Consider the following 18596-nt stretch of genomic DNA (forward strand, 5'->3'; position numbering starts at 1 on the left):
CTCTACAACTACTTAATAGAAATGGCAAGGGCAGGGAATATTAAATGTTGGTGTACAATAAGTTATTTTAGATAAGAAGAGATTTCAGAGATCGCAAACTGAAAGCTCTCAGAATGATACTTTATATGCAGATGTTTGAAAGTGTTGGCTCGAGTGATAAGCAAATATGAAGAATGTAGTTCTCACTATCTTAGATAACACCGAATGAAAGGATTGCCAACTTAGAAGGGGATTAATGAACAGATTGTATCAGTTGGATAGGATAAGAAATAAACGTCATCGAAATTTGGGAAAATTGTAAAGATAAATTTTCAATAAATTTAGATATGTTGAGTGAACAAGAATGAGGAAAAATTAGGTTTACAGTGTCGGAGTACTTCAAGTAAGATATTTATTAGTTGCTAGTTCTCCATTTTTCTGCCTTCTTAGTCAACTGAGAGTAACGATGTTAAAATTGAATATTTAACTATCTATTAAGAAGAAATCGCATGTCATCATACTCTTTTCGTTATATTTTCTATCAGGTAAATTATTTATATATAAGATTATCATAAATGCATTAAAAATCCATAGGATGATATACGGAGAGAAAAACCGAGCACGCTATGAAGTTAAACGAAGTTTTCTACATTAAGGCACCAAAATGCTCATGTAAAAAGACACAGCTAAAGAGTTTGCAAGAAACAGTATTCATAGAAAGTTTTATAGTCTCCCAACACTACATGAGCTTTACAGAAGCGTCTACGAATTCGGACCTGAAAGGGATATCACCATGATTCTTGTATTCCCAGAACTTCCATTTTTGACGTCAAGATATAGTATTTGACCTGGGATCTACTCAACAGATTGTATTATTTCATAAGCAATTGGATAGGAATACGAAATAAACTGCATCAAAAACTAGAAAAACGAGAGAATATTGAGTGACCAAGAATAAATAAAATATGCATTTATAATATCTGGGTGCTTCAAATAGGATAATTATATTAATTGCTAAATCAACTGACAATAATGATGTTAAAATGAAATAAAACTATTTATATATAAAATTATCATACACACACACACACACACACACACACACACATACACACACACACACACACACACACACACACACACACACACACACACACACACACACACACACATACATATATATATACAAATTCATATGATCCGGTTAAAAAAAATCTAACAAGCTGGATAAAAGTAATTAACATTTTCTACCTTATGATAATAATGATAACGAAACTATAATGAAAGAAGACACGGCTGAAGATTTCGCAAGGACATCGCAGGATGCTAAGTTTTATATTCTCCCAACTCTACATGGGCCTTTTATAAGGATCTACGGTATCACTCTTGAAAGAGGCATCGCCATATTTCTTAAATTTCTAGAACCTCCATTTTTGATGAAAAAACGCCAAATAATTGCCAAGGTTGTCTTCGATTTTGCGTTCACTCAGCATTCATTAAGGATATCCTTCTTTGAAAGAGTACACATTTTATAATTTATCGTTTTAATCACCTTAGTTACTCTCCTTGACTCTTTCAAAGGCTTTGATTAATATTTCTATAAATGAAGTTTAGACAACACAAATTAAGTCTTTTAACCTATAATTTGATTTCAATTTGTAACAGTTGAAGAATTGTCTAGTATAAACAAAAAGTTTTTCATTTTTTTTTTAAATAAATGAGCAAAATTAATAATTTTTAAGAAATCATTCAAGTATTTTATTGTGTGATTTTAAAATTTATTCTCAATTTCGTTGCATCTAAGAATTACTTTTGTCCTTATATATTTAAAATATTTTCCTCTGGAGTGCAATAAAGAAGAAGATAAAAACTTCTCCCAATTCACTTTGGCTTCATCTATGGGTATTGTAATAAATATTTTCCAATAATTTCCTTGTTCCTAATTACTCTCTAAGTGATATTATTTACTTTTAGAACAGATTTTAGTAACCAAAATGCTAAAAAATAATTAATCTGAAAGATTTTTTTTTGAGGTACCAAGAGAAAAAAAAGTTTTACATTTGAAAATTGAAAAAATAAGAATTGCGTAAATCTGCATTTTCGCAGAATCAAAATTTAAAGCTTGCTAAAGAATTTTCTTAAACTTTTTAAGAAGGTAAAATAAGAATAGACAAGAATATAAGTTTATCGAAAGATTAGTGCGATGATTAATGGAAATAAAATCAGATTAATAAAATTTTATCGTTGCATTTAAACAGAAAACACTGGTGTGATGCCAAATATGACATTGGAATTCAAATAAATATTCAAATGCATTATTCGGTAGAGATCCAAGTGAAAGCAAATATTATTCATTAAAGAACTAGAAAATTTCTTGGTGATTTAAAACATCTAAATATAAATTATTAATAAAGTTGTACAATTATGTGAGCATTTTCTTAACTTTTCTTTTATATATTCAAAACTCGGTGTACGAATAAATTTGAAATTAAAATTTTGAATAAAAAGTAGCGATGCACTTGGAAGGAAAATGAGCTCAATTCGGAAGGTGTCATTTCAATTCTTAGACATACACCCTATATATATAATGGAGGCAATATTTTTGCTTCTAATTAATTTAAAAATTAAGAACAAATTCAAAATTTTAAGGAATAACCTTTAATATCAAACTTTTACACCAGCTTTGCATTTTCTTTCAAATGTGTGTTATTCAGTGGTAAAATTATTGAAGTAATAATTTGTCATCCCAAGAAAATTTATTTTAGCCGATTCGAATCAATCATACATAAGAAATTCTGCAGGAAAACACAAGAATGTGAATTCTTTTTTAGAAAGGAAGGAAAATACACGAAAGGTGAAAACAAATTCTTGTTCTGTTCACTTCCTTTTGTGTTTACTTTACTATGTGCAGTGAATCTTCTAAAAAGATTCTGAGCTAGTGATGAGCAAAAATATCTGTTACAGCATGCATTGAACAAGGAAATTGAACGAGTGATAAAAATGTTTGATGAAAAAAGATTTGACAAAGGAAGTTCTTCTCCAACACTGGCTCAGAATTTATAATCTTAAAGTAATAAACGAAGCTCCTTATATACCAATCATATTTAAAAGTAACGCTATATCTTTGATTAATTATAATAAATAAATATAATGATTAAATTAATCAGATTCATTATAATAATAATGGTAATGAATAAATATAATGATTAATTATAATAATAATGGTAATGAATAAATATAATGATTAATTATAATTAATACCTTCGTGTCCTTTTGAAGATATGCAAGGGGACACGAGGAGTATCAAGAGTATTTAACGAGTGATAAAAATGTTTGATGAAAAAAAGATTTGACAAATGGAGTTCTTCTCCAACACTGGCTCAGAATTTCTTATCTTAAAGTAATAAACGAAGCTCCTTATACACCAATGGTATTTAAAAGTAACGCTATATCTTTGATTAATTATAATGGATAAATATAATGATTAAATTAAACCGATTCATTATAATAATAATGATAATGAATAAATATAATTAATTATAATGAATAACTTCGTGTCCTTTTGAAGATATGCAAGGGGACACGAAGAGTATCAAGAGTATTTAACGAGTGATAAAAATGTTTGATGAAAAAAAGATTTGACAAATGGAGTTCTTCTCCAACACTGGCTCAGAATTTCTTATCTTAAAGTAATAAACGAAGCTCCTTATACACCAATGGTATTTAAAAGTAACGCTATATCTTTGATTAATTATAATGAATAAATATAATGATTAAATTAAACCGTTTCATTATAATAATAATGATAATGAATAAATATAAAGATTAATTATAATGAATACCTTCGTGTCCTTTTGAAGATATGAAAGGGGACACGAAGAGTATAGCTCCGACATCCAAAAGTAATATCAACTATTTGCTGCTAACTAAAATCAGAAATTAAAACATTCATTAAGCTACTTTATTAATTCCTATTGTGTTTATTATGTGTGGTAATTATGCACCAAATTTATGTAATGGTGTAAAGACAAAATTAATGGTGAAATAATACTGTAATTAAAGGTGCGTTTCAAAATTTTACTAAAAAAAACTAAATTTAAATCTAAACTTTTAAATTTGATTTCAGAAGTTTCTATTAAAAATACTATATTTGTATAATTTGTTTCTTTAGAAGTCAAACTTCGAAAGAAACAAAATACAACAGATATTATTAATCTGTCAAACATGGGTCTTCGACTAATATAATATAATATATATATATATATATATATATATATATATATATATATATATATATATATATATATATATATATATATATATATATCATACAAACTTATTTTGCTATCTCCGTTTCCTTTATATTCAAACTGGAATTATTTCTTTATAAAAGTCTTTATTAATAAAATACTCTTTTATTTTATTTATTAGTACTTAACTTTGTTTTTACTTGCTTTATATTTTATCTTTGGTAATTTCACAATTTAAAAAAATTCAGCCTTAACATCACTTTAATTCGCTTTTATTTTTTCTACTTGAAGTTATAATCAAATATTTTATCTTCCAATATAGTAAGTAACATTTCAAATTAATTATATTCAAATAACTAAAAATAACTCAAAAATTCAAATAAGCCTTTCTACAGAAAGAGATATACCTTTTATAATGTCCAACTTATTGATTATTAATACATATTACAAACAGATGTTATAAATAATTTTTGTTTCCAAATGCCATCATTTCATTTTCGAACAAATTATATTTATATCTATAGATTCCGCATGCTTCCAGATCTACCTCATCGCTTTTCTAAACTTTTATGAGCTTCAAACATATCAAGAAGTGGCAGCTATCGAATATATCCAGACTATTCTCTGAAATATCGAAAGTCAGAGGCAAGCTCACCAACTGGAGAAAATGCTTTCATGATCATCAGAATTGCGTGCTCGCCTGCCTAATAGATTTGATACCTACCCACTATCCAATCGCAGAATTCTCAGAGCGTATTGATTATGTAGCCAATGTCACGTCTCTCAGTCCTTATGAGCAGGTTGAACAGTGACAGGTCCCCCTTGATTGCTTAGAAGGTATGAAGGATCGAGAATGTTGGTTGACTGTTAATAGGATTTAATATTCTGACTTCCAAAATAACAGTGGTTTAGCAGTGGGAAGGCATGTTATCAGGAAAATGCTTATTAGTATTCGAATCCATGTGTCTGATTGCCTGAATAAACTGTTCAAAACTTGTGTTTTACATCTTTCACATTTGGTATGATAACGGTCTGAAAATTCGCTAATCAGTTTGGATTTATTTTAGTTAAATGAATCTATTGCAATGTAGCAACGGATCAAAAACTTAATGTAAATAGATTCAGTTGATGTTTTGTAATGTAGCTGTAGTTGTAGTTAATTGTTGTCTTGTAGTTGTAGATAATAATGTAGTTGATGTTTTAGCCTTAAATCATGGTAGTCATTTTTACAGTATATATACTAAAATTGGAGCAATATATAGAAAATTAACATTACCATTCAACAAGGATGACATTCAAAATCTTGAGGCGTCCCTCAGTTTTAATAACTTAGTTATTACATCGGAATTAACCTATTTGTTTAGTTCTAAAATAAATCAGGAAGCATTAAATATGTAAATTTGTAAGATATATGGACATCACAAATTGACTTCTGCAGATCAAATATTTCATTTTTAAGCTAGCTCAGCGTGCAAGAGTAAAAGAAGATGTACCATAATATAAGCTCTAAAAATATTCAAATCTTTTTATCCCTTCTTGTGCGGGTATTATTAGAAATGATTTGACAGATACAGCCAATTCTGGCAATACATATTTGTCTCAACATCTATCTATCTATACTTATAATAAAGCTCAATGTGTGTGTGTGTGTGTGTGTGTGTGTGTGTGTGTGTGTGTGTGTGTGTGTGTGTGTGTGTGTGTGTGTGTGTGTGTGTGTGTGTTGGCGCTCTACAGGTCAGGTCATTTGACATACAGCTATCAAATTTGGTACATGTATACCTTAGAGGTCGGGAATGTGCACCTGGGGTCCCTTTTTTTGAAATTTTAATTAGAATTTTAATTATTAGTTAAAAACTAACTTTCCCGCCAAAAAAATCTTCCATTTCCCCACCGCCAACTTTTCCGCCAAAAAAATCTTCTATTTTCCCCACCGCCGACTTTCAGTTATTTTTTTCTCCCAACAGAATTGAGGCTAGGGTTAACATTTTTCGGCGGATTATTTCAAACGATTCTGTTTATTTTCTTAATGTTTTATGCATTTAAAATTAAACATTGTTAATAAATCCATGTTTCACATTCATTCTGAAGTACTTTTGAATTAAAATAACACAGAATAAAGGAAATTAAAAATGTATAATCTGCATAGCGTTACCCCAACTGGCGTAGAAAAATTCACGCACTTGCGTTAACGTAACTGGCGAAGAAAATTCACGCATGCGCATTGTTTTCTGACTGTTGACATTTCAACCAACGGATGATTTAAATTATTTTTAGGTTAGTTGCATGCTTTTTCAAGTAAATTGTATTTATGTTAGTTATATATTTTTTTGTATATGCTTATATTTTTAAGTACATCGTTTTTTAAGTAGTTTTTTTAAACCTATTTTCAATGATTTAAATTATTTTTAGGTTAATTGGATGTTTTTGTTATTAAATTGTATTTATGTTAGTTATATACTTTTTTGTATATGCTTATAGTTTTAAGTACATCGTTTTTTAAGTATTTTTTTAAACCTGTTTTCGACCGATTATTTTAAACGATTCATTTTATTCTTTTAGTGTTTGATGCATTTAAAATTAAACATTGTTAATGAATCGATCTGTTCAGGATGAATCTGAGAAATTTTTGTTGACAAATTCTTGAGATATTACATAAATTAAGAAAGATATTCTTTAGTGCCCATAAAGTGTAAACGCTCAGTGACTCTATTATCAGTAATCATAGTATTAAAAAAATGCTTTGTTTCAGTAAAAAATATTATTATATTAATTGCAGATTAATCATTTACACTTTAATTTAAAGCATAATTTCTACGAGGGGTAACAGAAAATTAGAGAGATACATATCAGGCTATGACTGAAGGCCCTTATAGTATTATGAGTGAATTATATGACTATCAAAATTTGAAGTTTTAAAATATTTTGCCGAAGAATCTATTAAAGTTGGAATTGCGTAAAATATTTAAGGGTACGACCGGAGTTTAACCTCCTGCTTGGAGCAATTTTTAAAAATCGCCAACAACGACCTTGCGAAATGTTCAAAAGCAAAGGAGCAGATGTTCAATAATAGGGAATAATAAAGATTGCCAGCTTTGGAGCGTTATCGCAACTTGGCGAAGAAGGGGGTTAAACACCGGTTCAACCTATTTAATTATTAAAATTTAAACGAACATTAAGATTGGCGAACCGGCTGGTCGCCAAAGGCGGCTAGTACTTATAATAAAGCTCAATGTGTGTGTGTGTGTGTGTGTGTGTGTGTGTGTGTTTTGGCGCTCTACAGGTCAGGTCATTTGACATACAGCTATCAAATTTGGTACATGTATACCTTAGAGGTCGGGAATGTGCACCTGGGGTCCCTTTTTTTGAAATTTTAATTAGAATTTTAATTATTAGTTAAAAACTAACTTTCCCGCCAAAAAAATCTTCCATTTCCCCACCGCCAACTTTTCCGCCAAAAAAATCTTCCATTTTCCCCACCGCCGACTTTCAGTTATTTTTTTCTCCCAACAGAATTGAGGCTAGGGTTAACATTTTTCGGCGGATTATTTCAAACGATTCTGTTTATTTTCTTAATGTTTTATGCATTTAAAATTAAACATTGTTAATTAATCCATGTTTCACATTCATTCTGAAGTACTTTTGAATTAAAATAACACAGAATAAAGGAAATTAAAAATGTATAATCTGCATAGCGTTACCCCAACTGGCGTAGAAAAATTCACGCACTTGCGTTAACGTAACTGGCGAAGAAAATTCACGCATGCGCATTGTTTTCTGACTGTTGACATTTCAACCAACGGATGATTTAAATTATTTTTAGGTTAGTTGCATGCTTTTTTAAGTAAATTGTATTTATGTTAGTTATATATTTTTTTGTATATGCTTATATTTTTAAGTACATCGTTTTTTAAGTAGTTTTTTTAAACCTATTTTCAATGATTTAAATTATTTTTAGGTTAATTGGATGTTTTTGTAATTAAATTGTATTTATGTTAGTTATATACTTTTTTGTATATGCTTATAGTTTTAAGTACATCGTTTTTTAAGTATTTTTTTAAACCTGTTTTCGACCGATTATTTTAAACGATTCATTTTATTCTTTTAGTGTTTGATGCATTTAAAATTAAACATTGTTAATGAATCGATCTGTTCAGGATGAATCTGAGAAATTTTTGTTGACAAATTCTTGAGATATTACATAAATTAAGAAAGATATTCTTTAGTGCCCATAAAGTGTAAACGCTCAGTGACTCTATTATCAGTAATCATAGTATTAAAAAAATGCTTTGTTTCAGTAAAAAATATTATTATATTAATTGCAGATTAATCATTTACACTTTAATTTAAAGCATAATTTCTACGAGGGGTAACAGAAAATTAGAGAGATACATATCAGGCTATGATTGAAGGCCCTTATAATATTATGAGTGAATTATATGACTATCAAAATTTGAAGTTTTAAAATATTTTGCCGAAGAATCTATTAAAGTTGGAATTGCGTAAAATATTTAAGGGTACGACCGGAGTTTAACCTCCTGCTTGGAGCAATTTTTAAAAATCGCCAACAACGACCTTGCGAAATGTTCAAAAGCAAAGGAGCAGATGTTCAGTTATAGTGCATAATAAAGATTGCCAGCTTTGGAGCGTTATCGCAACTTGGCGAAGAAGGGGGTTAAACTCAGGTTCAACCTATTTAATTATTAAAATTTAAACGAACATTAAGATTGGCGAACCGGCTGGTCGCCAAAGGCGGCTAGTATTATATAAATGCACGATCAGGTATTTTCGCCAATGCCAAGATCAGTGGGACATGCATACAAACAAGAAATCTCTTTCTGTTATGCTGATTTGGTCTAAATGGTCCTCTCTAGGGCTACCTTTCTATAAGCAAGGGCTACGTTTCTATAAACTACAAATATCTACTTTTTTGCCAAACACATCAAGTCTCTGGTAACTTGAGAATTTATTGACAGTTCAGACTAATTTATTAAAGTGCGCAACTTTTACTTGATTTTGCTTAAAACACTTCCATTGCAGTAATTTTAATTTAGATGTTTATAAGCTTATCGTTTTAATATATTTTTGTACTTTAAGAATATTTGTGAAAAATGGAATGTAATTTATGTAAAATTAATTTAACATGAACATGAAATTTAATGTTTAGTATCTTAGCGTGTTTCAACCATTTAAAATCTTTCAGTTTATATAATTGTTTGAATTCTAACAGTTTCGGTGTCTGTTATTTGATTTTCACTACTAATACGAATCCATTTAACAGAGTTTTATCGCAGCATATTCTGTCTCTAATTTTAAGCCAAAAAGTCTCATCTAATCAGATTTTGGAATCATGAGATATGCAACGGCAGCTTTTAAGATAGAAATTTAGTTTACTCAGTTTTCTTTACAATGATTTCGGATTTATTCAGATTTACTTTAATTCAGTTTTTTTTTAATTTACTTTGTGGTATACGAAGTATAGAATGGCAACATAATGAAAAATTAATGACTTGGTCTTTTTTAGAGTATACTGACAAAATATGTCGCTACATTTTATTCTACCTATTTGAATAAAACATTTGATAGCCTCATCAAAACATTTTTTCTGAATAAAATAAAAGAGAAATTAGTAAATTTGCTACAACAAATTAGAAGGCATATAAAATTATTAAGTAACTTTATTGGAATGACAACAAATGATATAAATAAATATGCACAAAAAAGAATTAAATAAGTTTTGTCTTTCAATGTCCAAACCAGATAGTACGAAAGATCTCACTCTTATCAAGCAGAAATGTTGCAACTCTTCGTCATACCAGTAAATGCTGAGTGAGATGGAAATAAATAAAAATAAGGAAATTTTTGTTGAAAAAGGAAAAAGTCTTGCATACTTTATTCCATGTTGCCTCCAAATATAATAGTCATCTTGTCATCTATTCTTATTCTCACCTTCCTGAATTGCTTTAAAACACGTATTCCAATAGGAACATTTATTTTGTGAGGAGGAGTTTGTTGTACATGAAGATACGTCAAAACGATTTCTGAAGATATTAGAAGCCACCATAGCTGAATCCACCAAGGCCGTGGGAGTTGAGCCCATGACCACCAATACTATGCCCATGTAAACTGTGGTGATGATGGCCATGATGATGTCCATGGCCGTGGTGATGTCCATGCTTGTGATGGTGTCCATGATGGTGCCCATGATGATGCCCATGGTGGTGTCCATGATGGTGACCGTGCTTGTGGTGATGTCCATGATGATGTCCGTGGTGATGACCGTGGTGGTGAGAATGATGATGCCCATGATGGTGTCCGTGATGATGTCCATGCTTATGGTGGTGATCATGCCCATGGCTATGATGGTGACCATGGTGATGTCCATGACTATGGTGGTGTCCGTGGTGATGTCCATGGCTGTGGTGGTGACCATGATGATGTCCATGTTTGTGGTGATGATCATGTCCATGTTTATGGTGATGTTCGTGTCCGTGCAGATGGTGGTGACCATGATGGTGGTGATGGCCATGCTTGTGGTGGTGTTCATGTCCATGCTTATGATGATGATCATGTCCGTGTTTGTGCAGGTGGTGATGACCGTGATGATGTGAATGATGATGTCCATGGTGATGCCCGTGATGATGGCCATGCTTGTGATGGTGATCATGACCATGTTTGTGCTCGTGGTGGTGTCCATGATGATGTCCATGTTCATGCTTGTGGTGGTGATCGTGTCCATGCTTATGATGATGGTCGTGTCCATGCTTATGATGATGGTCATGTCCGTGTTTGTGATGGTGTTCGTGTCCATGTTTGTGATGATGATCATGTCCATGTTTATGGGCGTGGTTATGATGGTGCTTGTGATCGTGTCCATGATGATGACCGTGTTTGTGCTCGTGTCCATGCTTATGGTCATGTTTATGTTCGTGACCATGTTTGTGATGATGATGATGGTGATGGTGATGATGATGCTCTGCCTCATCTTTGATGACAATTACTTTTTTCTCGTCACTGAAAATGTAATAAAATTTTATAAGTTTTTATTTCAATATGTGATACAGCCTATTTTTAGAGCCTTTTATATTTTGAATTTCTAAAATGATAAATGTATTCTTATACATTTTAAAAAGAAATTTAATTTTTACTTAAGAAGTTTATTATTTTAGAACATTAAAATCGAACTTACTGTCCAGGTTCTGGTTCTGGTTCTGGAATCGGATCTGCAGCTGCAAAGTATATCACCATCGCCAGCACGAGGAAGCAGGTCTTCATTCCTACCTTCATCTAAAATGTTAAAAAAATCTCCATAATTTTATTTTATGAAATATTTCTCAGAAGACAGAATCATAATGATTCTTCATTATAAATCTGGAATTAAATTCATTATTGATATTACAATGTTTTTGAAACATTTCATATTTTCAGAAGCATATTAGATTTTTGAAGTTCATTATAAACCTTTTGTTTCATATAAATCTTATGAAAATGAAACTATTTCCGAAGAAAGAATCAAAATGTCCCTTTGCCAGAAATCTGAAATTAAATTAATTATTGGTTTTATAATGTGTATGAGCCTTTGCTAGAAATTTGAAATTAAAATAATTGTTGGTATTAAAATGTTTAGAAAATATCAATAATTTCCATATTATATTAATTTTTGATAATCTGTATAATGTTTTTTGATTAAAAATGTTTTTGAAATTTCATTTGAAATTAATGTTTATTATTGTCTGATAAAGCATGTAATATAATCTCTAAAAGTGTGATAATTTTAAGATGGATTGAGAATTTTAAGATGTAAAAGAGTTTAAAAGCAAAAAGATAATTATTTGTTACATGTCAGTTCCATTACAATTGAATGACAGGTTCATAATTCTTTAAAATGTGTAATGTAATTTTTAAAATTTTATAAAGTTTCAAGATATATTTTCCTGCTCAAAAAAGGTATTTTCAGAATTAGATCAAAATTCATGAACTGATTTTTGTAATATGCATATAATTAACACTCTTCTACAATTACTTCTCACTTCTACAATCATTTGACTATCATGGAACATAAGACTAAATAGAATGCGATGAACTGATTTTCTTATAAATCTCTACCATATAACTTGAGTATAAAGAAAGTTTTGATAGTCTCTCATACAGAATATTAAATAAATTTATATCTCAAGTTAAATATATCTAAGAATGTAACAGTTTTTTTGTTGTTATTTATAGAAGCAAATTAATCCACCTGTTGTTATTTATATGTGAGCAATTAACCTAAAAATATTTAAAAAGTAAAATCTCATGAGCAATAAACCCTGTTACAAATTAACAACATGTTTGGAATTGCATAAATCCATTTATTAAAGCACGTCCTGCATAGCGCCATTTTTTAATTATCAGGAAATACCGCCTTATACGAGAGTCCACAATAAGTATTTCTAAAATTTTAATTTAATAAATGAAGAATTCGAGACTCATTGTAGTAAATGAAGAATTCAGATTGATACAGATTGATTCAGACAGATGATATTATTATTTGTTATTTGCATCAGAATAATTGCATATTTCTAGAAGCTTCCTCATTTTTAAATGAGAAAAAAATTGATTATTTTTTTTTCTTTAAAACTAAATATGCAATTTCTAATGTTTGCTAAAATAACTCATTTCATTTCATTATAGTTTTTTTTATTTCAACATTTATAGATAAAAGGATTTTTTTTTGAAAAACTTATTAATTCAACAAATTAATCCGATCTGATTAATATCCCCGATTTCGATATCTAAAATATATAAGTTATTTATTACATTTAATTTATCAAATTTATGTAATTTGATAAATTATTACATTTAATTATTCAAAAAATATTTTGAATATAAAAAGATTAAACAGAGACAATAATGAATCATGATTACCTTTTGAGAAAAAATATAATTTCTTTGCTTTTTTAAAATTCTAACGTTTGTTTTAAATAATTCCTTTCATCATTCATTCCTTTGTTTTCATTTCATCATTTCATTCCTTTTTCATTACAGGTCGTCACATTTTATCAATTTAGAAAGAAAAAAAAATTTGAAAATTTAATAATTCAATAAATTAATTGAAAATGCCGTATTTCCATAACTTTAATTTATGAGTTATTAATTACATTTAATTATTCCAAAACAATAATTTTGATGTACAAAGATTTAATACTCCGGGACTATAATGATTTGTAAATTCGTTTTCAGAAAATTTATATTTTCGTTTTTCAAAACAATGTCACATTAAAATTATATTCCAAGTTATCGCCAAGTAACTACTGTAAAATAATAGCTACTGTTCTTTTGAGAATATTACATCAATCTAGATACAAGTAAAAACTATAATGTGTTATACCTTTATAGCGTTTTTTATGGAGCACCAGAGGATGAATAGCTAAGTCAAAAACTGATGCAAATTCCGAAAGCAGCCCGAGTTTAAATACCAAATCTCGAAACCAGCTTTATATATACCGTATTCAGCAGTACCTTGGCACTGTGATTTAACATACTTTATAATGTATCAATGCTGAGTTTTTTTTTTTTTTTTATCAGGTTGCTACTTAATCCCCTCGTTATATTAACCTCGTTTTTAATGAGTTCTCATTTTTGCTGCAGAAAAACTTCTAATTCTGAGGAGTTTAGCTTTTAAATGAAAATTGATAATTTTGTTTCACTCTTTTTTTATTTAATAATTTCCTATCAGATGCAAATATATTTGCGGAAACCTCAATCTCTTCGTAATTTATACAAATTCAATCGAACTTCAATTATTATTTGTATTTTCCTTTAATTCTATATAGTATAACATGTCTATTTAAATAAATTTGATCCAAAAGAGTAAATGAATTTTTCATAAAATTTGAGTAGGTTGAAAGTGAATTATGAAGAAATTTTGTAAATTAAATTTATACAATTTAAAAATATTATTATTAATATTTTTACTGAATAATTTACTATTGAAAAGATAAATACTTCGAAAAATCATATTTTTCTTTATAATGATATCCATATCCTTCAATATACTACTTCATTGCTTACAAATGTACTTTTAAAAATATTATCAATAGAGTTATATAGAATTTAATGTGTGTGTGTGTTTGTGTGTGTGTGTTATCAAATCGGATAACAAAAATTAAATTCATAACGACTTTTTTATTTTCATATAACATCATTAATTAATTATCCAGGAATAAGAATTTATTTTTCTGAAAATGAATTGTTGTATTTTCCTTAAATTTCTACATTCCATTGGAAAAAAATCGTTGTTTCGTCTTATCTTCTCATGGAGAAAGTAAAGACATATTATTTAATTTTTCCTACGAAAAAGTATTTAAAAAAAAAGAAAAATGCATTTTTTTATTTATATTTGTTTCTGCATATATTTAACGGAGTGTTTTCGTTTTCCTCTGATTGATATGCTTGAATGGAAATTATTTTTCTCCATACTAAGTTTTAACTTTTTCTTTTTGAAGTCACGTAACTCTGTTTTTTATTTATTTATTTTTTTTTTTTTAGAAAATTGTATACTGTATAAAAGAGTTTTGAAGAATACAGTTTTTTAAATTAATTTTATCAGTAAACATAGAAATGAAGCCAAATTGCCATTAGAAATAATATTTTATTAGGTGAATTATATTTTTCTTTTTCCAAAATAATGAAAATGTATACTTGTGAATAATTTCTATCATAAATTTACTTTTCTTGCAATGATTTTGATTCTCATTTTACCAGCACAAAGATAATTTCAAATTCCCTTATTTGAAAGTTAACTTCTGCCATAACACAGATTAGTATTTGTAATACTCTGCATGTTTCTTTTTTTTTTTTCATTAATTAGGAATTAATATTCCCGAAGTGTTCAGTGTGCCTAAAGCTCTTTAGAAAGAAGTTGAATCTCACATAATCACGCATATTAACCAAAAACAAGTAAAATATGATAAGAAAATCAAGGAGGGAAAAAAAGCTGTATTCATTTTTCTCAGCATCCAATTTGCTAATTAGTTAATTAACACCCCTTCCAATGAATGAAAATTTCTCAAACTTTTGTAGAATAAAAAAAGATGTGAAACAAAGTTTGACTGAAGTGCGCGCTTTTAATTTAATTGATATTTGACCCATGTTTCGTGGTACCTTTTTTAACATAATGGAAACAATAAAAGTAGCTCTTCGATCCCAAAATGCCCCCTTTTTCAAAATATTATTACTTTATCTGAAAGCAGAATAGCGATTCTAATGTTTACTGCAATCAAAATAAAATAATAATTTGCGGGAGGTCATTGAGATTTAATTTTATATTTGTTTACAGAAATCTACAATAGTTGTTTTTGAGTCATTACTTACAAAATCTAAAAAATTAATCGGAGGTTATTATTTATTAACCATAAACATTTTTTTAGAAATAAAGTAAACCTAATCTCTAGCTTAACCAGATAAAAAAAAATTAATGATAGTGTGAAAATTACGAATTTTTTTGGCAACATTTCTTGAACAAATTAAACAAAATTTATAATGTTAAATTAAATCTTACTGTAAAATATTGTGATTTTTTTTCTACTTTCTCAGTAGCACATAATGAATTGTGCAGTATGGCCTGAAATGAAACAATATTCGCAATTTCATATACATTTTTTAAAATAATGAATAATATTTTATAATATCGTGGAATATTATTTATTATGCTGTGCTACATGGTTTATTAAATAATCAATGGTCAGAAAAATTTAAATATTTGAAATTATTTTCAACTTTAAGTGTTGCTACCAGCACTGGATTGTAAAACAATATATATATATATATATATATATATATATATATATATATATATATATATATATATATATATATATATATTGTAAAACAATATCATTTTGGCCCACAGAATTTTTATCATCAAGTAAGTTCTAAGTGTTTATCCGGTATCCATTAAAAATCTAAACTTGCAAAGAATTTAGCGAATTACTATATTGAAAATTATAAAATCAATATATTGTTTCTTAGAATTTTTGAATTAGGACTACATAAATATAGAAATTACGTCAAGTCTGATGATGTATTGTTTTCTAAATTAAATTTTTTCCAAATTATTTGGTTTTATTTGAATTATTTATATATGCATTTATCAATTCCATATGGTTCAAAAAGTATTTAGTTAAAGCCAATAAATGGTAATTATAATCGCCAAATAAGTTATTTGTAAATTTTTTTTATCAAAAATTCGTTTGTAAGAAGTTTGTAAATTTTTTGCATTGCAGGATTTTTTATCATCCAATAAGTTCTAAGTATTTATGAAGTATCCAATGAAAATCTAAACTTTCTAAGAATCCATCAAATTTTCAAACATAATATTTTTTTTAAACTATAAAAATGTATAAAGTATGTAATATAAGTATTTTATAAAGAAGAACCAAAATTAACGTCTGCCAAACAATCACAGATTTTTGTGAAATTTGATTAGTTAAGAATTGAAAGTACAGAAATGAAATTATATTGTTAGAAATCTATTACAATGCCTTGTATCAGTTACAATATTGTATTAGTTGTGTCAATTTCAATACATTATTTCTTATAATTAAACTAGGGTTACATAAATATAGAAATTACGTCAAGTCTTATGAGGTATCGCTTCTTAAATTAGGATTTTCTCAAATTATTTCGTTTTATTGAAATTATTCTAATATGTATTTATCAATGGCTCGAAAAACATTTAGTTAAAGACAATAAATTGTAATTGGAGTCTTCAAATTGCTTCATTGTTGCTTGGTCATTCCAAAATTGATAGAAAGTTGTCACAATCCTATTGTAAAAATTTGATGGATGCGTGACCGTTAGTAGTTAGAAATATTTTCGAAATAAATGTGAAAAATTTAAAATACAAATAACATATTTCAGCTAAACTGGCCAACTATTTTTGATCTGTGACTAGTTTTGGCATTTTTCAAGGGAACAGATAAACATTTCCATCAGTCAAACTGCAGATTTTCGTAAGCCTTAAAAAAACGAAAAATATATATACTTTTGATAAAATAGATTAAGGGGAAATTTAGAATAAATATATTTCGTTAATATATATCGAATTTATCTTTGAAATAAAAGGAATTTTGCTTGAAAGAAAAGTATTTCTAAAATAGTAATCTCCATATCCAGTTTATAATATAAAATCTAAATGTTGTGGAAATATTGATTCTTTGACATTTCTTCAGTCAATATAACCGAAGGTTATTTTGTGCCATCATTATTCATGAAAAGTTGGAATTTTTTTAAAAAAACTGGTTTTGTAATTATTTAAACTTGTCACTTTACAAAATATAAATGTGCTATTTTAATTGGAGAAATATTCCCGTCAAACGTTTTTAATAGTGTGTTATACAATTAATGAAATTAATTTATTTGTGATGGTTTTAAAATATATGCTTTCATAGATTCAAGAAAAATATATTAGACATCATAGGAACAGACATTAAAACAAGTGATTATTTTCGTTCAAAATACTCTCTAGTAATTTTCAGAAAAATTACATCATGTCACGGAATAAAATAAAAAAAAATTAAACTCAAAAAATAAAATTATAAGCTACTTTGGTTAAGTAATGGAATATCACTGAAATAAAAAAAAGCTGTTTATATAGAAAAAAATATGGATAATTGTAGAATGTTATTAATTAATGGAGCGTATATCTCATTTCATAATGCTTTTAAGTAATTAAAAGTAATCTTACAAAGCATTAACAAATTCAAAACAGTTTACTCCATATCTACGTAATTGATTGGCACGAACAGGGAATATTAAACATTGGTGTAAAATAAGTTAATTTAGATAAGAACATTCAGAGATCGCAAATTGAAAGCACTCAGAATGATACTTGATATACAGAGGTTTCAAAGTATTGTCTCAAGAGATAAGCAAATAAGAAGAATGAAGTTCTCACTCTCTTAGATAACATCAAACGGAAGAATTGCCAACTTCGAAGGGGATTAAGAGATACATAGTATCATTTCATGAGCAGTTGGATGGGAACACGAAATAAACTGCATCGTAATTTTGAAAAATATTAATATAGAACCTTTCAATAAATTTAGAGATGTTGAGTGAGCAATAAAGATAAAAATATGTGTTTATAGTGTCTGGGTGCTTTCAGTAATATATTTATTAATTGCTAGTTCTTCATTTTTCTATCTTCATAGTCGACTGGGAGTAACAATGTTAAACTTAAAATTGAATATTTAATTATCTTATTAAGAAGAAATCGCATATCATTATACAATTTTCGCTATTTTTTCTATTAGATAAATAATTTTTTATACATAAAATTACCATAAATGCTTTAAAAATTCATTTACGGTGAGAAAAATAGAACAC

The 18596-nt window shown here is 28.1% G+C and overlaps 1 non-coding gene across 1 annotated transcript; it reads left to right on the forward strand.

Moving 5' to 3' along the window:
* The first annotated feature begins 5445 nt into the window (after positions 1 to 5445).
* Positions 5446 to 5552, forward strand: LOC129981786 (U6 spliceosomal RNA). The gene has a single exon (XR_008785359.1). It is a non-coding gene; the product is annotated as a U6 spliceosomal RNA (small nuclear RNA).
* The last annotated feature ends 13044 nt before the right edge of the window (positions 5553 to 18596 follow it).

This window comes from Argiope bruennichi, chromosome 1 (assembly GCF_947563725.1).
Source record: "Argiope bruennichi chromosome 1, qqArgBrue1.1, whole genome shotgun sequence".
NCBI lineage: Eukaryota > Metazoa > Arthropoda > Arachnida > Araneae > Araneidae > Argiope > Argiope bruennichi.